Source organism: Plecotus auritus (genome assembly GCF_963455305.1).
Source record: "Plecotus auritus genome assembly, chromosome: 1".
NCBI classification, from domain to species: Eukaryota; Metazoa; Chordata; class Mammalia; order Chiroptera; family Vespertilionidae; genus Plecotus; species Plecotus auritus.
In genome coordinates, this window is record NC_137770.1 from 77527284 (window position 1) to 77549015 (window position 21732).

Here is a 21732-nt window from a genome sequence, read left to right on the forward strand (position 1 = left end):
CACTATGATTATGTAAAAGATTAGCATTAAGGGAACCTGGCAGGAGCATAAACAGAAATTCTCTGTATATCTTTGCAACTTCTCTGTAAATCTAAAATTATTCCAAAATAAAAAGTTTTAAAAACTGTCTGCCAAGGCATGACTAGAATTTTATGTAGTAAAAATGCTAATACAGTATTAAAATACATGCTCACACAAAGTGACACACAAATTAATTTTGGAATAGAATGTCCATATTTTAAAGTTACTTTCACACCTATAAAAGTGTTCTAGGTAGTATGTTATTTAGAGTTATAGTTGTCATTTTTTAACACGTAGTTTAGTTATAGTGATAAGCTCCTTAAAGTCTACATAATGAGGGGAATTCTTGTGCTTTTTTAAAAACCTTGCTGTGATTGCATGCAGTGACAGAGATGCCTTTAAGAATGTTTCACAGATGCTTCAAATCATTCATTTCTCATAAACATATGGGGTCTATTCTTCCGTCACTGTGCGTAATTCCTATTGACACTAATGGGAACTATGCATGCATATCACTATAATTTGGCCTCCAACAAACTGAAAATCATCACTGTTGAGATGAGATGCAAAGCAAGCAAACAAAGAGAAGAATTGACTCCCTAAAACTCAGATTCTAGAATTTCTTGTCACAAGAAATTCCAGTCAAGGAGAATTAATCTATAGTGATGCCAACGTAAAAAAAAAAAAAAAACTACAATAAGTCAAAATATGATACTTGCTGATATTATATTTTAGGGAATGATATCTTCCCGAAGATAATAATTTACCTTTTTTTCCAACTGTAACACAGAAGTAACTAAACATTTTATAATACAACTGAACAAAAATCCCAATGCTATAAAAATAGCTATATGCTACTAGGTGGTAACACTAGGTTGTTATACATGTAAGGACTTTTATTCTGATCTCTATAAATTGACTACTTATTCAAACCTCATTTTACAAGATTCTATCCCCACTTTTAAACCTCAGATTAAATGTAGAAATTTTTTTCCTATTTAAAATTTAAGATTATAGCATGTATACCCCAAGAAGGAGAGTCTCACATTAGAGAGATTTGTTCACTGTTCCATTGTCCCATTTCCACACCAGAAAATACAACAAAGTTCCTAGTTGTGTATCTCAGCAGTGTCATTTTGGCCAGGCTCCAAGATGTAGGAGGTTGCTTCAGATCTCAGTGGGCAGCAGCCAGTATGTGTTTGGGGGAAGCCATTTGAAGCTGGCAGGTGAGCCAATTCTTATCACTGAGGAGAAAGTACTGCTAGTAAAGTCACCTTGTGACAAGTGTCTCCCTGCTGTGGGTTAACTTCCAGAAAGAAGGTTTGGAGAACACATAACAGTTCACAAACAAGGAAATCAAACAAAATAAATTGGGCATAATTTGACACTGTTAAAATAAGAAGTGTCACTGGCGCTGCTGTGTAGTAGGAGTTATGAAGAGCTTCTGCCGAGATTAAACATTTAGTTAGACAATAAAATAGCTTGCTGGTCAAGTCAAAGACATTATTCTTAATGCTTAAACTGATGGAGACTAGTGAATATGTCTTTTTGACAAGCAGGGCTGCCAAAGAGTAGCAGCTAGATCTTAAGAGGCATGCATGTGTTCATGTGGTTGATAAGGCCCAAGCAGAGAGAAATAGCAATGTCAGGAAAAATAAAAAATAGAGTAGGATAGGGTTTTAAAGACATTTTCAACAATTGTCTAGAGAATTGACCTGAAAAAAAAAAATAATGTGCAGAAACTTCATTTTCCTTTCCAAATTCACTTGTATCTTGGTGGACTGAACAGAAATATTTCCACATCATATAGTTTTCTCATACCAAAATATTGTCATTCAATTTTCAAATGTTTCTGCATCATATTCCCAAAATGGTTTAAACTACATGTAAGAAATGCCAGTGGGAAAAATGAAATAGTTCACACAGAAATATTGGCAGAAATTAGTCAGTCGTCAGGGATCGAACCTGCAACCCAAATATATGCCCTAACTGGGAATCAGACCTGTGACCCCTTGGTGCACAGGAGGAAGCTCCAACCAACTGAACCACACTGGCCAGGGCTAATATTTCATCTTTTTATATAAGCTGCTGAAGTAGATTATCCTTCTTATGCTAGATGAATGAGACACACTGAAATGAAGCAAATTTCCAGACAATGCCTAAGGAAGGAATAGAAAAGGAGGAAGGGAGGGAGTAGCCTCACTGATCGTAGAGGCAGGAAAGAATTTTACAGCTTTGTTAATGCAGCATTTGATTTTAGGCAGACCACCTGTTAAATGAAGAGCTGGGCTTCTATGGATTTCTTCCCTTCTCATCTTTTGGGAATTCACCTGCACAGCCTTTCTCTGAATTCAGTAATGTATTCCAAACCAGGTCTTTCTCTCTAATTTCATACCCATATATACAACTGACCATTTCTACCAAGAGAATAAGACTCAATACTCTTTGAATACATATTTAGTGAGCACTTACTATGTGCCAGACCCTCTTCTCTGTGTTAGCGATATAGCAGCAAATAAACTGAGCTGCTGCCCTCATGGAACTGATGTAGAAATATGAAAAAAATTCATGCAGTGATAAGTGTGATGAAGAAAAAATGATTTTGACAAGAGAATAGAAAGTGATAGGTGACGGGGAGTTTGCTAATGCTGCTAATCAGAGAAGACAGCTCTAAGGAGGTCACTATGAGCTGAGACCTGAGTAGAGGAAGCAAGCCATGTGGGCTCCAGGGGAAATGGCATTCCAGTCAGGGAACAGCAAGTGCAAAGGTATTAAAGTGAAGCATCCATGTTCAACCAACAGCAGGAAGGCCAGTGTAGCTGACACAGGTAAGTGAGGAGAGATAGTGAGGAACCCAGACAGATCATGTGCCGGTTTAGAAGCCATGCTCCGGATTTTGGATTTTATTCTGAATTCTGAGGCCAGTGGAGGTTTTTAGCCAGAGAGAGAGACAATCTGCTTATGATTCAAAAGAAGCACTCTGCCTGCTTGGGGTGGGGAGAGGGTAGGGGAAGGGGGGTAAGAAGAGTATGGAGACTATTTTGGAGTCTATTGCAGTGATCCAGAGGTGAAATGACCTGGGTAGAGCAACCGCAGCAAATGGTCAGATTCAGGATAAAATTTGAAGGGAAAGCCAATGGAACTTATTCAGAGACTGGGCGTAAGGTGCAAGAGAGTTATCTAGGAACAAGGTGGTGAGGGGTGCCATTTCATGCAACAGGGAACATTAGAGGAGGAACAAACAGCTCTATCTTAAACATGTAACATGTGATATTAAATATTACATAAAAATTTAGATATAAATCTAGATTATAGGGGAAATGTCAGAGCTAAGGAAATAAATGTAGTAATTACATGAATTAAATGGAACTGACAGTCATGTAACTGGAAGAGTTAAAAAGAAAGAAAAGAGAAAGGGGCCAAGTGTACTCCTTATTACTCCCACACACAGCCCACTTCTATTGTAGTTCTAGTTTGTCCTTTAAGATTCAATGCAAATAGCAGCTTTTCTATCAGCTTTCCCCACCCTGCCTGCTCCCATACCATCCTACAGAAAACTTTGCAATAGTACAAAATTGCACAATCTTAGGGTTTTTGAACATACTAGTAGACTGGAAGCTTCTTGAGGTTGGCATTGTCTTCATTATTATTATAATATCCTCAACATCTTCTGTGGCCACTGAAATATAGAATATGATCATTAACTTTGTTTACCAAAATGAATAAATGAACATTTGATGCTCCATTAGTTAAAAAGATATACTAGTTAACCCTGGCCAGGTGGTTCAGTTGGTTGGAATGTCACCCTACACACACACACACAAAAAAGGTTGCAGGTCACATACCTAAGTTGTGGATTCGATTAGGGCACATACCTAAGTTGTGGATTCGATCCCTGGTCAGGGTGCATATTGTGGGCAATATCAATGTTTCCCTCTCACATCCATGTCTCTCTCTCTCTCTCTCTCTCTCTCTCTCTCTCTCTTTCTCTCTCTTTCTCTCTCTCTCCCTTCCTCTCTCAAATTAATAGAAAAATATCCTCAGGTGAGATATATATATATATATATATATATATATATATATATATATATACACACACACACACACACATGGGCAAAAATAGGTTTATAGTTGTGAGTGTGCAAAACAGAGTTTATTCTTCTATTATAATTTGTTAATTATTGTATTATTTTCCATGCTAACAACTATAAACCTACTTTTTCCCTACCCTGCACACAAACATATATATGTATTTTCAGTTTTCTTTTAGATTTGTATAAAGACAAGCAAAGCATTTTATATTATGAACCTGAAGATTAGTAGCATTCCAGGGAGATACATAGGATTTTTTTTTAATTTAGCACAAATCCCCTGGAGGAAGAATTAAAAATAAATCTGCTATAATGATAACCTATCAGAAATCTAAAACAAATTTGGCTAAATTTCTTGGCAAAAATCCTAAGCACACTGAGTGGTTGAAACTTTAGGCAAAGAGAGGAAATAAATTTTTAAGACCACTTCTTGAAATAACTTTTAAAAATTAAAACTTATCTGATCCATATTGTCTCTTCTTTTGTGTCTTAATTTTGATATAAATTATACTTGGTTATTTTTTGTTTACTGTAGTTTGGGATCAGGGAAAATGAAAGGCAATGATTACATTTTACCAGTCCTGGAAAACCTTGCACCTTCACACCTTGTACCTGCACACCGACCCACTTACCCTGTTCACATTCTCACCCTTTTACATTGTCATGGGTGGACAAAAGAGAGGACAGAAATAAATAAGAAAAATAAGAGCACAAGTGGAGACTCCTGGATTATAAGAGCAGATTGAGCGCATTGTTTCCTCACTTAAGGAATGGGTTTGAAAGCTTTATTTGAAGCCCTGAAAAGTTATTAAGACTATAAAGATAAGCAATGGAATGTCTATAGACAATGTAGTAATTATGTTTTAAGAAATAGACACAGATAGTGGTAACTTTACAAATAAAATTGCAATCCATTAGGATAATTGTTATTCAACCATTACCAACAATTGTAAAAACAGAAATAGGTTAAATGTCTACTGCCTCCTTAGTAAGCCCCTTCCTCCACTTGTATTCTTCTAGTGTCCTTCCTGAACCATAAACACACTTAAAGAGGTTGGCTTAGTTATTATGTAATATAATATTACTTTTGATAATATCTAAGATATTTTGAGCATTCTCTGTGCACCTGGAACTGTGCTAATACTTTATATGGGATGTGTTATTTAATCTTCACAACAACCCAGAGGTAGATCCTACAATCCTCCCTATTTTGTAGCTGAACAAACTGGAGATCAGGCTGTCTTAATTATTATTTTGATGGGTTAAGTGACTTGCTAGCTTGTGGCAGGGCTGAGGTTCAAACTAAGACCATTTAAGCTCCAGAGCCATGTTGTACATTTAACCAGTTTGATATACAGTCTCCCTGCAGGATTTTATCAAAGCATTTAATAGGCTAATGTGATTGTGAATTTCCAAGAGGGAGATGCAATAAAGAGCATTTCTCCGTTATTTGATTATAACCCCCGTTTTTTTCTTACAGAATCCCGAGCCACCTGCACAGCACTTTTTCCTGTTTTCTCCCTTAGGTAAGGATAGGATTTCCCTTTTTCCCCTGCCCCCATTCCTCTTTGTTCTACCCCTTTTAGTCTGGGCCCTACAGTCGTACATTTTATACTCCTGGAGGACCTAATTCCAAATTAAAAGAAGCCCGGTGTCCTCTGAAGCCAAAATAGCCACACTTCTTAATAGCACAGTCCTGGGCTAGTATGTCTTGTGCCTCTGAATTTGCTTGGAATAACAGAAGTTCCTTATGAAGCCTTTATTACTTTTCCGCAACCTCAGGCCCCAAAAGAAGCCAAGGACTTCACCTTCTATCACTTCTTAACATTTTCTGTGTCTATGTTGAATATTTTAAGAAGACAGACACTGTCTCTTAGTACCCTACATGTTTAGCAGTGCACTGCACACAGTAGGTGTTCAAGGGTGATAAGTCCTCTACACTCTTGGGTCCTTTCCAGATCTAGAGATCCAGTTCATATAAGAAATACAATTTACTCTTCATGCATTCCATACCAAATGTATTGGTATTTAGTTATGTAGTTATGTTTTAATTGGCCAAATCTTCAAATATCAAAAGAAAGCAGCAAAAAGCTTTCCAGTAGGAAATTGTGATCATGGTAAAACCTACAAGTGAAAGTTCTACTGAAAATTGCTATTCCCTTTCCCCTTATTTCCTACAATTTATTGAAACATGATGATACATATGGGTATTCCTGTACTTTTCCCATAAAGTTCAGTGCAAAGGTATTGAGTTCATTTTTTACATTTGTCACCCCTTTCAAACCAATCTTTCGAATATCCATGAATTAAAAAAAATACTGATTAATAGGAACTTAAGAGAATTTCTTTCCTTCTCATGGTGCTACCCATGTGCCTCTTAAAACAGATCTTGACATAGGCCTAATTGGTAGTGCACACCCAGATGCATAGTTAGTTGCCCAATCGCCCAAGCAACTGGGTCACAATGGGTGTAGATGTATTTTTCTTAGGAGCTCTACTGGCAAATAGCGTCAGTGATTTAGCCCATGCAAAATGAGCCCTGTTTTGCTTAATGTTTTAGGTTAGGGAGTGGCTGGCAGCGTTCTGCATAGAAGTGACACTTTCAACACTGTAAGTGATTTGCTGACTTTATTTAACAATATCTAAACCATTTTAACCAACAGTACCATATAGCTTGGCACATTATACCACTACAGATCTTCCGGAAAGGCTGAAATGGCCAAATATTTACATGCATTCCGTTTTCTTTACATATTTGTATTTCTACCATTTTGAAAATTAGAATATAAACATTCTGTTTAAAAATCTGTTCTCCCCCACATACTACATATTCAAAGAGCAAACACACTTTTTTTCCCTTTGGTATATATATGTGTAGGTGTATCTGGGTTTCCATACTTTAAGTGTCTCTGACCACCTGATAGCCCCAATCCTTTGTTTTCTGATGTGGAGCAAAATTATAAAATCTGCTACCCCTGTAATTACATTGCCCTTTGCCGTCGCTTGAAAAAAAAAAAAAAAAAAAAAGGTTGTGTTCAAATTTTTCCCCCTGTTTTATTTGCACCCTATTAACAACTGTTACTGGAGCTTTAATTATGCCCCGGTGATTGCGGAGTTGTGGCTGACTTGTGTCATTTTCCTCCCAGGGGATGCTTTATAATTACCAGCATCCATCGTGGCTGCCTGTAAGCTGATGCTTTTTTATTACCAGTTCAATAATCACTGCATCCTTGCGAACATCTGCTCTGCAAGCCATGCATCGAGGGTCCCAGCGCCTGTCACTTGATGTTCCCTCACCACAGTGACCTTCGTGCCCTCGCCTTCGGTTTATATCTAATTTGTTTACCAGAGGTTCTGTCCAGAAAGTCTCCCAGGAATGCAATTAATACACTAGATTTGCAAACAAAAGAAAATTTTGCCCTTTCTCTCCTTTCTCTTTTTCCAGATTATTGTCTTGCTCTTAGATTCCATAATTTCTATTCCTAGGAGGATGGATTCATTTAAGACTTGCGGAATGGGGAGAATGAGAGATGAGTTTATTTGGGAACTATCCTCCTGTTTGTATTGAAAAGTAGGTGCATGTTTTTTTGGTATGTTTTCTCTTGAATATACATGATGTTGGCTAGTGAGAGGTAAAGGAGGATATTGTATATACTAGGGTAAAATACTCCATAAATGTGAAGGAAAAGGCAATTCATTTGCAATTTTCTTTCTGATCTCCTGTCTCACTTCTTTTTCTCATCGTAGATAAACTTTTCTGCTATTCATTTTATGGAATAATCCTTTCCTCCCTCTTCAAGTCTTTTGCTCTACTTTGCCTGCCTTTTCCTTCTTGCTCGCCTCTTTACTTCACAAAAACAATATGAGTAAAAGATAAAACTGGGTAAAAAACAGCACATATTGGGCACAGCTGCTGGTCCTCCTGATGGCGTTTCTACTTCCTGATTCACTATTTATTACTAATAAAGCTAGTCTGGGCACTTATTACTAATCCCGTGCTGACTTTCTTGGACCAAATAAGAAAAAGTTGAATTCTTTCTATTGTGCTGATGAAATCCATGCAATCCTTGCATGTGCATATGTGGACTTACCCTCTCCTGTTCTTAAGTAACTGACATCACAGACCTAGTGAGAACATTTTATAATTGTCCAATGCAACGCATAAATTAGTTGAACCACCTGAAGCGCAGTAATTCTTAAAATCTCAAAATGAAGAGGAAATAGCATATGTCAAATTGGCAGCAAAGTCAGGGACGAGGGAGGTCGTCTATTTTGCCTCCCTTGTTGGCCTCCGAGAGCAGTGAAGAGGGGCCTCTACCTATTCTTCTCTGTATCCATAGGAACTAGTGTTCTACTTTTAGTTCATGGCATGAGTTGACTAACTGGTCCTTGACTGATTGGATTATACCACTTGTGGATGAAATATTATTTCAGAGCCATTAACATAATATACCACTTAGTCCAAAACTTGGATAAAAAATGCACACACAGACATATATACACTAGAAGAAAATTACACAATACCTTGAGACTACTGGTTAAGACCATCATTCAAATCCATGCTTTAAGGCACCCTGTAAATACAGATTTTAGTTGAACTTTTGCAGAGAATCAGGAACTAAAATCATGCCCCCAGGAGACAGCAGACCAAAACTAGGCTCACTGTTTAAGAACAACTACTAGTAGGACTTTCTGTTCCATTTCCTTCTCATATTACTGAACTTCCACTCAATAAAACAGTCTGAATCATACGGCTATTGACTGCAGCCAAGGGCTACACCTTACAGGGAATAGGAGAAAACAGTCTTGTAGCCTACATCTGGTCCAAATCACCAATTAATTGGCTTGGTTGAGCAAATATAAGAAATATCTAATGGCGCTTGGGATATCAGCCCTAAATTGCTGTTTTAAGACCTGGATCCAAACTAGAGATTTAAGATACAAAGTGGAGACAACTGCAAAACAAGTAAATCAGAGAAGAGTATAGGGGAAGAAGGAGGGAGCAAAAGAAGAAGGAGGAAGGAATCATGAAGGAAGGAAGGAAGGAAGGAAGGTAGGAAGGTAGGAAGGAAAGGGAGAGGGAAGGAAGGAAGGAAGGAAGGAAGGAAGGAAGGAAGGAAGGAAGGAAAGGAAAGGAAAGGAAGGAAGGAAGGAAGGAAAGGGAGAAGGAAGGAAGGAAGGGGAGAAGGAGGAAGGAAGGAAGAAAGGAAGAAAGGAGGAAGGAAGGAAATAAAGAGGAAGGGAGGAAAAGTTAGCACAATTTGTAGTTGGGAAATGAATTTACTACATATAAAATAAAAATAATACCACACTCAAAAAATTACTTTAAAAATAAGTAAGTTTGGAGTCCAAATAAGAAGTAAAAACAAAACAAACAAAAACAATAAACCAAAGCAGTACTTTAAATATATATACTAGAGGCCCAGTGCACAGATTCGTGCACCATTGGGGTCCCTTGGCCTGGCCTGCGGGGATGGGGCTGAAACTGGCTCTCCAACATCCCCTGAGGGGTCTGCAGGCCAGGCTAAGAGACCCCACCGGTGCACGATTGAGGCCGGGGAGGGACTGCGGGAGGGCTCCAGGGCATGCCCGGCCCGCCTTGCCCAGTCCCAATTGACCGGACCCCAGCAGCAAGCTAACCTACTGGTCAGAGCATCTGTCCCCTGGTGGTCAGTGCACGTCATAGAGACTGGTCGAATGGTCAAATGATCAGTTGGACACTTAGCATATTAGTCTTTTTTTATCCTATATAATAAAAGACGAATATGCTAAGTGTTGGGTCGACCCATCTGCCGTTCAACCAATCAAAGTGTAACATGCTAAAGATATGCTAAGGATGTTCAACTGCTCGCTATGATGTGCATTGACCACCAGGGGGCAGATGCTCCGACCAGTAGATTAGCTTGCTGCTGAGGTCCAGTCAATAAGGACTGAGCGAGATGAGCCAGGCACACCTGGAACCCTCCTGTGGTCCTTCCCTCCCTGGCCAACCTCCCACGTCCCTTCCCTGTCCCGATTGTGCACTGGTGGGGTCTCTCAGCTTGGCCTGTGCCCTCTCACAATCCAGGCCCCCTCAGGGGATGTTGGAGAGCCAGTTTAGGCCTGATCCCACAGGCCAGACTGAGGGACCCCACTGGTGCACAAATTCGTGCACCAGGCCTCTAGTATCGGATAAAAGAAAGCAAAATTAAACAAGGTCAGGTAGATGTGAAAAAGAACCAATTAAGAGTCCAGAAAATGAAAAACAATCCTATAAAATAAAAGTGTAATATGCAAATAGACTGAATGATGGAAGAACCAGTCAGCGGGGGGTGGGGCCGGTGAGCAGGTGGCGCCAGGCCAGCCAAGGCGAGTGCCAGCAGGCAGATGGAGAGGAAAGTGATGTGGGGGGAGGGGGCGGCAGTGACCAGCGGAGGTGGAGGGGAGATGAGGGGGCAGGTCTGCACCTACCTGCGCCATCCCCTGATCAGCCTCCCAGTCGCCTCCTGCAGAGGGAGGCCAGCGGCAGCAGTGGCAGCAGCAGGGTGATGGGGGTGGCACCATCCCCTGATTGCCCGCCTGGTTGCCTCCCGCAGAGGGAGGCTGGCAGCGGCAACAGCAGCAGGGTGGTGGGGGTAGCGCCTTCCCCTGATTGGCCCAGTCATCTCCCACAGAGGGAGGCCTGCGGGGAGTGGCCTAAGCCATCAGTGGGACATCCTCTGAGGGCTCCTGGACTGTGAGAGGGTGCAGGCCAAGCTAAGGGACACTCCCCCACCCCCCACCCCCCGCCCAGTGCATGAATTTTTGTGCACTGGGCCTCTAGTATAAAATAATTGAAATCTAACATCTCATAAATTAAACTCTAAATTGAACATGGCTGAAGAAAGAGTGGGTAAATGATAAGAAAATACTGAGAATTTGCCCCATACTGTAGCACCAAAGGATATAGGAATTAAACAATATGAAATAGTAGTAAAGAGAAAACAAAATTAACTTCTGAGGTTTTAACATATATTTAATATAAATTCTAAAATCAGAAATTGGGAGAATAGCAGAAAAGTTAAATTTAAAAATTTAGGAATTTTGCCCTACCTGGTTTGGCTCAGTAGATAGACCATCGGCCTGCGGACTGAAGGGTCCCAGGTTCGATTGCAGTAAAGGGCACATGCCCAGGTTGCGGGCTCAATCCCCAGTGGGGGTCGTGCAGGAGGCAGCCAATCAATGACTTTCTCTCATCATTGATGTTTCTATCTCTCTCTCCCTCTTAATCAATAGGCCTGATCCCACAGGCCAGACTGAGGGACCCCACTCTGAAAATCAATAAAAATATATATTTTTTTAAAAAATAGGAATTTTAGGAATATTCCAGGATTGAAAAAAGACAGATGTGTTAAAACTAAAAATTGCAAGCATAGAGTTGGAAAAATGAACTATCTAAAATACAATATTAATCAATTTTAACATTTTAAGAGTTTCAAAATATTTCAAAAGTAGAAAGAATCATGGACAATAAATGTGAAATAACTTATGTAACCCTTCTAACTGATAACAATATATTTTATATCAATATATGTGTTCAATTTTATGTCTCTATTTTTTAAGTTATTTTCACTATTTGTTTGTTAAATTATCTTTACTTCTGCCACTTTTTGAAAAGAAAATGAAAACCAGTTTAAAAGTAGAGGCCACTTCAGATATTTATCCAATTTTAAATATATTTAGCATTAAACTTTGTTCATGCTGCCAACTTCAAATTCCACAAACTCTGTAATACTCTGTCATTTAAGACATCAAAATACATGAAAAAGCCACTTTTCACAGCCTCAGATTACAATAAAAGAGGAAACTGGTCACTGTGCTGCTTCATAATAAAGTGCCTCATTTGCTAAAGCTGCTGGGAAGTTTCAATGCTTGTGAAACTTTCTCACCACGTTTTTATAGAGGGGAAACTGCTAAAAGGGATTGAGACTTGTATCTAAATCTAGGGCCATCCAGTTAGGTCATATATTGTGTCAAATACATGACACAAGTCAACATGTTTAAATCACAGGAATTATAAATCACAGACAGTGATTAGTTCTTCAGTAATCAGCATGTTATTTCAGCTTATTTGGGGGCCTAGAGGTTTTACCTGATGCTGTTACCTATCTATGAAGGTGGAACAAATAGCAACAAGAAAAAGGACAGAAAGGACAGGATGAGCAAAAAGAGTCTATTCTGGGGTCTATATGTGAATGTGTTGCTAAAACAGACAGCGGGTCAGGATGTGTAAGACTCAGCAGCAGCCGACATCACCAGAAGTGGTGTGCAACATGCTGTCACGCAGCCCTGATGGCTTCCCCGGACTTTCCTATGATCAAATCCTGACTACTCCTGATCCCGACAGCATTCTCTCTGCTTCCCTCTTTGTTCACCTATGTAGTGCTTTGCCCCTCCTCTCCAGGAGTCCACTGCAGTCTTCAGGGCCCCTTGCCTCAGAGTAGCCACTCTCCCCCTGCACCCCATCATCCCACTAGAGGAGTGCTGCCACCCGATTTGTCCAGCCCAATGCCAAGAGCAGACTCAATAGCCTTATAAAACTAAGGTCATAGGAGAAGGGGAACAAAACATGCTTCAAATCCAGGATTCTGAGCAAAGCTATTCACAGGGCGGAGTATGCTACTAAATTGCCTCTAAGGATGCAGGAGGGAAGGGGGAATTGTTGGCCACTGCTGACCTCAGTGGCCTACAGCACTGGGTGCTGCACATCTGCCTGTGCAGCGCTGAGAAGGCTACTCTGAGATGCAGGCACGACTGGCTATATAACTTCCAGGGCCAAGTTCAAAGTGAAAATGTGAAACCCTTGTTCAAAAGTAATAATTGTAGGATGGTGACAGCACCAAACAAGTACAAGGCCTTGGGTGACAGCACAGTTTGCATGGATGTGGCCCTAAATGTAGAGACTTGTGTAGAGAAGACCTCTGAGCCAAAGAGAACCCCAGGAACCAGGAAGGAAAACCCCTGCCCCCTGCAGTGTCTTTCCAGGGCCCTCTATGAACATAGCTTGACATGGAACAAGTCAAAAAAGAAAAATATTTGAAGTCCCCATCCCTCTTTTTTTGCAAATCAGTCAATGATGGGTGGATTTGGAGCTAGGGGTAATAAACCAGTAACTGCCACAGTAGCAAAGCTCAACAAGTCTGGAATGGGGTGATATCATTGACCCAAATAGAACTCAGATCCACAAATGGGACCTCATTCACATTTATTTCTCCACTGATTGCTGAAAAAATGATATTTTAAAACATTAGTCATTCAAGTTTCCATCCAGGCATAGTCAGCATACAACTGAAGCTCTAACACACAACTTTCTTGCCCAGAAGCTTAGGCCCAATTGTCTAGCCCTGTGATTTTCAACAGGTGTACCACCATCATTTTTTAAAAATGTGATACTTGACTATTTAGTGAAGGGTGTTGACCTCTTTTCCCTTGGAATGTCAAATTAAAAAATTGACAACAGCCTGAATACAACAACAGCCATCCGGTGTGAATGTATCAAAACTGTACCTTTTTTTTTGTCAGATTGGCAAAAAATATAGTATATTTTTTTGGTGTGCTGAAGAATTTTAATAATTAGTTTATGTGTGCCAAGAGATGAAAAAGGTTGAAAGCTGCTGATCTAATCTTTCAATTACTCTAATAAGTATCCCTAGACTTATGAAGCTCTGTCAATTTAGTATTGTGCTATTCTGACAGAATGGATTTCTGTCTCTAATAGTTTCCTTTAACTATTTTTCTCAAAAGAGAAAATAGTTAAGTCATTCATTCTGTGGTTGTTAGTTGATTCAAAACATTTCACTAAAACAGAGGATTAAGATGCATTTGACAGACAAACACATGAAATCTTTTCCTGCCCTGGACATATTCTTGGCTTCTGGCTCTGTTACCTGATTGGCAAGTGACTGAAATTGATTGACAGGTATGGCAGTGAACACCGCAGTGCATCAAACCCAGAATGTGTGGTTTGGAAAATGCAATGCTTAGCCTAAGAGAGAAGTTTCACAGCGGGCTGACTGTGGCACGGTGGCTTCCTGCATCGCGACTCATGGAATGTGCAGCCTGAAGAGGAGAGGCTGGCAGTAAAGGCTGAGGGGCCCTGCTCAGGCCTCGGCCTGGCATATGCTACCAGGGCACAGGGAAGGTGCCATGACCATGGCAGCTTCTGCCCAGGTGGCCTTCTTCCCGCTGCTCTATTTACCCTTGCGATACAGGCCTGGGAATGGCAGGGAGGTGAATCAGCTTTGAGAATCTTCTTCCTCTTCCTTTTCATCCGTGAGGGCTGTGCATGGCTGAGCACCCTGGACCTGTCCTCTCTCCATTTACACTTCACTGCGGACAGTGAGCTCCATCAGGTCAGAGAGGCTGTGTCTGTTTTGCTGCTAGGACAGCACTGAGCACTGATCAGTGGTCCCATAAATAGCACTCTTTAAACCCTGGATCTAGAATGGAACCTCCATGAAACAGGGGTATCCATCTGTTTTCTTTGCTGCTGCATTTCCAGCACCTATAAAAGTCACTACTCCAGTAAACTTTGGTGCTCACCTTTCCTTCTGCCACCTCTCAAGGGTACTCTTTCTTTTGGTCGTGTCAATATGGAATTGCCTGCCCAGTGCCCTCCCTTCTTTCTACTTCCTCTGGGATCTGTCAAGGGTGGTGCTCACACCTCCTCTCCCCCTCAGTGTCTATATGGTAAGACGCCCAAGCTTGTTCCCTCACTATGGTTCTTTAGCTCAAGAGTTGCCAATTAGAGTCCTCCCCTGAGATAGCAAATTGTCACTGGGAGGTAGATATAGTTCATTCTGGTGGTGGAATCCATGAAGATATAAAACTTAGGCATTGCCCTGGTTTGGCTCAGTGGATAGAGCGTCGGCCTGCGGACTGAAGGGTCCCGGGTTCGATTCCAGTCAAGGGCACGTACATTGGTTGAGGGCACATCCCCAGCGGGAGGTGTGCAGGAGGCAGCTGATCGATGTTTCTCTCTCATCGATGTTTCTAACTATCTATCCTCTCCCTTTCCTCTCTGTAAGAAATCAATAAAATATTAAAAAAAAAAAAAAAAACTTAGGCATTGTATGTAGCCATGTTGTCTCATAAGAAAGATATAGCTCCATCTGGATTCAGAGAAAATAAAGTTTCTACAAAAGAAGTAGGATAAAAAGGCAGAGGGAGAGAGTCCTGGTAGCATCCAAAACTTTGGTTTCCAGTTGTGCCTGCCTGCCTGGATCTGGCTGCACCTCTGGTCTCCCCATGGCTTGGTTCTCCAACCCTTCCTGATTTGCCATTAATCAGTAGATGTCCTTTCACTCAAGACGGCTTATGGTTTAATCAAGAGTCTGATGCTGTTGACCTCCATGAACTATTTTCCACATAGCAGCCATGGTGACATATTTAAAATATTTCTGCTTTATTAGAATTGTCTAATAGTTTCCCACTACATCTATATATATAAATCCCTAATATGCAAATAGACCGAACGGTGGAACAGCGGAACAACCGAACAACCGGTTGCTATGACATGTGCTGACTACCAGGGGGTGCGCGCAGAACATGGTGGGTGTCAGCAGCAGGTGGTAGAGCACGGAAGATGGTGGGCATCGGCTGTGGTGGGATGGTAAAGCACGTGAGCGGGGGCGCCAGACCATGGCAGGGTGCTGGTAGGTTGCTGTTACTGGGGCAAGCATCTGGTGGTTACTGAAAATTCTTTGCTCCTGCATGCTGCGGCCCCACCGGGCACTCACACCTGCTGCCAGCACCCGGCGCTGGCCCTGATCGCCCCCCCAGGGCTTATAAGGGGCAATCAGGACAGCAGCTGCCACTCGCACCCACTGACGGCTCTGGCCCCACTCGCACCCACTGGTGGCCCAGCCCCAATGGCTCCGCCCGCTATTAGAGGGTGCAAGCAGGGCCAGCACCATCAGCCTATGGGAGCAGTGGCAGCGAGAGCTGGACTGCCGGCAGATAGGAGACTGGGGGTGCGGATGATGGGCCAAAACCCGCCCCTGTGCCCACCACAGCCTCACAGCCCACCGTTCCTTTTAAGGTGCATGAATTCATGCACTGGGCCCCTAGTTTAGAATAAATCCAAACTCCTTAAGATGGTTTACAAAGTCTCTTTAACCCACCCTGTTCTATTCTCCTCTTTGTTCCAGCCCTCTTTAAACTCTTTAAATACTCTAAGTCCCCTCCTGTTCATAATCTTTGCACAAGTCATTCCCTTTCCTGGAACTGTCCCTTCCCTCCTTCTTCACTTGCTTGGGTCTTTCCTACCATCCAAAGCTCAAGTGCTACTTCTTCAAAAAGTCTCCGTCTGACCACCTGATATAAATGATGATTTTCATTTTTAACAGCAGAGGATTGTCACACCGTGGCATTTTTCTTATTCATTTTTCAAATTTATTGCCTTACCCTTCTCACCCCCAATCTCCACAAGAACAGAGAACTCATGTATCTCATTTCACCTGCATATCCCCAATGCCCTAACAGGGGTCCTCAAACTTTTTAAACAGGGGGCCAGTTCACTGTCCCTCAGACTGTTGGAGGGCCGGACTTTAGTTTTAAAAAAAAAACTATGAACAAATTCCTATGCGCACTGTGGGCCCGGGACGAGTCGGCTGCTAAGCAGGACAGGCAACAGCACCCGGCGGGCCGGATAAATGTCCTCGGCGGGCCGTAGTTTGAGGACCCCTACGCCTAGAACTATGCCTAGCACTCAGTGCTCAATAAATATGTCCTGATTGAACACATTTATAACTTTCCTTGACACCCCAAATACCAGCCATCCAGCAGACTTCAAACAAGGAGCAGAATAGCTCCTCATAACTAACAAAAATTTGGGGGACTATTTACACTATTAAAATACCTTAGTAAAAACACCTCACCTAAAAGCACAGTATACCAGGCTCTCTATATGGCATTTCAGCAAGTAGGGGACCTAGGATGATTTTATACAGATGGAGGGAGGGAGGGTGAATGGGGCGGGGAGAATGGAGGGATAGATAGGAAGAGAGAGATGAGAGAGATAGAGATGATAGAGATAGAGATAGGGATATAGATAGAGATAGAGGTAGAGGTAGAGATAGAGATAGAGATAGAGATAGAGATAGAGATAGAGATAGAGATAGAGATAGAGATAGAGATGATAGACAGAGATGATAGAGATAGAGATAGAGATAGAGATAGAGATAGAGATAGAGATAGAGATAGAGATAGAGATAGAGATGATAGAGCTAGAGATAGAGAGAAAAAGATGGGTGATAGATAGATAATTGCAGACCTTAATGGTTGGGCATTAAGTATTAGGGATGCAAATATCCTTACTATTTACTCCAAAGAATTTCTCAATAAAGGATAATTGACATTATGAAAGATGTATGTAAAATAAAAAACGTTATCTTTACTAAGTCTTTATAATGTGCCAGGCACATGTGTTTACATGTATTAACTTATTTAAACCTCATGAATCCCTATAAGGTAGCTGTTATTATTTGAAGATGGGAATCTTGCCCAACATCACAGTCCCAGCAAGTTGTGGTTGTAGGACACAAAAACAGGCATGCTTTTAACATCACCCTGCGCCATTTATTTATGCTATGAGAATGCAACAAAGCCATCAACTATATTTGGGCAACACTAAAAGAGCGACACCTAATTATTTTATTTAGTGATTCTATATAGCTCATAACCACATGTGTAAGTGCTAGCTGATATCTCTCAGATTTCCAATAAGCAGTAAAAGGCACTGAAAAAATGATAATTTTCTTTTTTCAAAAGTTTGAATAATAATGATAGATATGACAGAGCCAGGAATGGGGCACTGGAGGGTGGATGTGCTTCTTCATTCCCAGTCACATTATTTTACTTCAGCTCATGAATAACTAGATGGAGTTTGTGGTCTTCTTTCCAAATCAATGAAATGACTTTCAAGTTAGAAGGGTAATTTAAATTTACGGTCCATATATCCATGTCATTTCTACCCCTCCTCTAAAGCTGATATGTGTGATTATTTAGGAATGTTTAAAGCTAGTGTCTGCATGATGAATATGCAGGACCTGATATCAAACACCCTGGTTAATGATAACGTGATCATTTGTCAGTGTTAAGTTATCAACATTCACAGAAGGCCAAGCATGATGCTTTCCACCCACCACTCCAATCAAAGCTGGCTGGGTTTCCACCCACAACAACAACATCGGTCCTTTAACACAGCATGTCACATCACCTGCTGACAGAGCCAAAAAACTAAGAAAAATAGTATGTGTGTTTGTGCTTCAGTGCTGCCTTATTGAAGTGGTTTCCTCTGTGTCTATGTATTGAGAGGAACACTCACTTTTTTTGGACAGCAGCTTTTATTAATAAAGGACAACTAACTTTTAAAAACACTATCATTGTTCATTTCTCCACTAAGGAGCTAATATTTTTGTTCAGGAATTTAATTTTTGAGCTGAAGTAGCTAAAACAGTAGGTGGAGTCCCTCCTTTTCCATCTATAGCTAGAATATAGATTTTAAAAAAAGAAAAACAGAATGTAATATGTATGCACCAGTCAGTAATTAGACCATTACAAAGGTAAAGTTGGTCTAATATAGTTCTTTGGTGGAGAATATAATTTTAGCAGATTATCACTGATTATCCTGATTCTTTAGATCAATTATAATTCATTTTACTTTATCTCAGTGAATCCTGCTTTGAAATTTAAAAAATCTACCACTATGATAAGTTCTTTATAGGCCTCTAAAATATCTGAGGACAGGTTTGCCCAAGTAGAATAAGATGAACAGCAAATGATACAAGCTTGATGCACACAGCTATGGACAAGGTAGTTTCTCTCACTGAGCCTCAGCTTCCCCATCTGTAAAGTGATTTGAATAGGCCTAGCACAGGGGGTTATTGTAAGTTGTACATGAACATTTATGTACATCACCTAGCATAGTGATTAAGACTGGCAGACATTCCATAAATAGTAGCTATTATTGTTTTAATGAATAGTAAGTTATGCAATTATTATATTAATTTATAGGCCATGTGAGAAACTAAAGGATTGTATCACTGGCAATAAAGATTCTTTAAAGTTGAATTTCAGAGTTGCCTTTGGTAATAAGGCATGTTTTCAGTAATAATCCTGTCTACTCTTACTCATAAACATTGAATATTCAAATTGTTCTGTCCAGTTATAAACATATTCTTACTATTCAAATATAGACATTAATATATGTATGATTAACCCTTAGTTTATATATTATGGAAGAGATGAAGGCTTTTAAGTAAGCATCACTGAAGCAAATTTATATAGCTAATTTTTCCATTGACTTCCATGTCTATTCTATAAAAAAAAAATGTCTAAGTAATTAACTTGAAAGTTGAGTTGGAGAGCAGTGCTTTCATACATAACAGAATCTTCTCAGCCATAGAACTTGTCCTTTACCACTTACTTGCCTTTTCTTTTTTTCTTCTTCAACTTGATCTTTTCCAGGCCATAAGAATGTCTATGGCTAATAATAATATTCTAACACAGATCTAAAATGTTCAGATTTTAGCTCCTTTAGTCTGGGTTTCTAAAAATTAGCAAAATTGGAATATGTTAAGACCTTTTTTTTTTTAGTTGTCTATGTATTCTAACAATCTTAGTTTGATGGCTACAAAAGTGGGCTTCAAGGCCATACTTCCCAAGTTCAAATCTCTGTTCTGCCACTTACGAGCTATTTATCCTTGGAAAAGAGACTTCACACTTTATTCTGAGGATTTTTCCTCTGTAAGTGAGAACTATAATAATAACTCCTATCCCAGCCTTCACTGGTACTGTTCAGTGGTTAGAGTGTCAACCTGTGCACCAAAGGGTCTCAGGTTTGATTCCTGATCAAGGGCATGTACCTGGGTTGCAGTTCACTCCCCGCCCCCAGTTGGGGAGTGTGCCAGAGGCAACAAGTTGATGTGTCTCTCTCAAATCACTGTTTCTCTCCCCCCCCTTCTCTCTCTCTCTCTCTCTCTCTCTTTCTATCTCCCCCCTCTCTCCCTCCCATCCACTCTCTGAAAAAGCAATGGAAAAAATGTCCTCAGGTGAGGATTAACAAACAAATAAAATAATAATAATAATTTCTATCCCAAAAGGTTGTTGTGAGGATTAAAGGAATCAATCTGTCTGCTTAGTGCCTGCTACAGAAGAATAACTCAATGAATGCTTGCGTTTATAATAGCTTCTACTTTTTAGTTGAAGATATTGTTCAGGCATAGCAACATGATTTTATGAGCTTAATTAGTGACCTCCTCCCTTTTTCCCAATGTAATGGTTCTAAAGTTCTATAAAACATGTCTACTTAAAACATACTCTTAAAAGTGTATGATATTTATCCTGACCAGTATTTTTCAACTAGTAATATCTAACAACATCAATGTATCAGTGGACAAGTTGTATATTAACCATTTTGTTTCCACCATGTTTAATTTAACTAATGAACACTGTTTCTTAGGGTTTATTTAGCATATCAAATACATGATTCTTAAGCTTGGTAAGAAGGAAAAATAAATGCTTAAAACTTACTCTTGTCCTATGTCATCAACTGTTATCAGTAGAAATACCTTTATCTGTCCTAATTGGAGAAAAGTAAGCCACAAATGAAAGATAAATATTTACAATCCAGAAAGTTGCCCTAGCCATTTCTTTAATTGTTTCCGCCTTTAGAAATGCATCATGGAAACAGAAATTTTAAGTTACATATGAGGGCTCTCAAAGCAAGTTCTATTAGCTTATCAAGTTTTAAAAAGTCTTTGTAAACATTAAAAAAAAGATTTAAAGTATCTTTATGAGGCCTGAAATACAATGTTCAGAGCTAACAAACTAGACACTTGGGTAAAGTCTAACCCTGTTAGACTTATGAAATTTGCATAACATAGGAATACCATCTGTATTCTTGTCAAGAAAGCTCCCACTGAGTGTTTTTCAAACATCAGTAAGAATTTCGTATGATCCTCAAATGATTTGTAAAGTATCATCAAATGCAATTTCTTTAGTAACAGGAAACAAGTTTATTTGTCTTATCTTTCATCCTGGCACAGATTAGGTCTTTTACAAATCTTTGTATGAGATAGTCATTTCTAGACCTCAAAGTCTTTCTGACAGTTTGGGTGGCCACTCTAGTTAGGGTCTGTGCCTTTCATCAGTATGCCACTTTACAGCCTAGTTTTGTTATCAGTGGGGAGAGGTTCCCATCCTGCCAGTTGCTGAAGGGAGAGGGCTTCTTGCAATATACAGAGAAAAAGAATTTTCTGAGACTCACATGGGAGAATGAGATATGGTAGAAAGCTTTATTTCTGTGGAATCAAAGCCCTGAGTTGCCAAGGTTCCATTTTCATCAGCCCTGCCATAGAAGTATAGCTGTGACTTCAGTAGGGCTAGAATTAAAGCCAGTGTCCAGAGTTTTCCCTCCATGTTGGATCAGTGTCCAGCCCAGCATCAGGCTAGTTTAGTTTGTTTCCTACTATAGTCCATCAGTCCATTGCATGTGGTGTCTGCATGGCCATGGGCCCTGTGGTTATAGAGGGAGCATAGGCAAGTACAAAGCCCAAGGAACCAGAGAACCAATAGAGAGAGCTCCTTTGTCTAGATTATG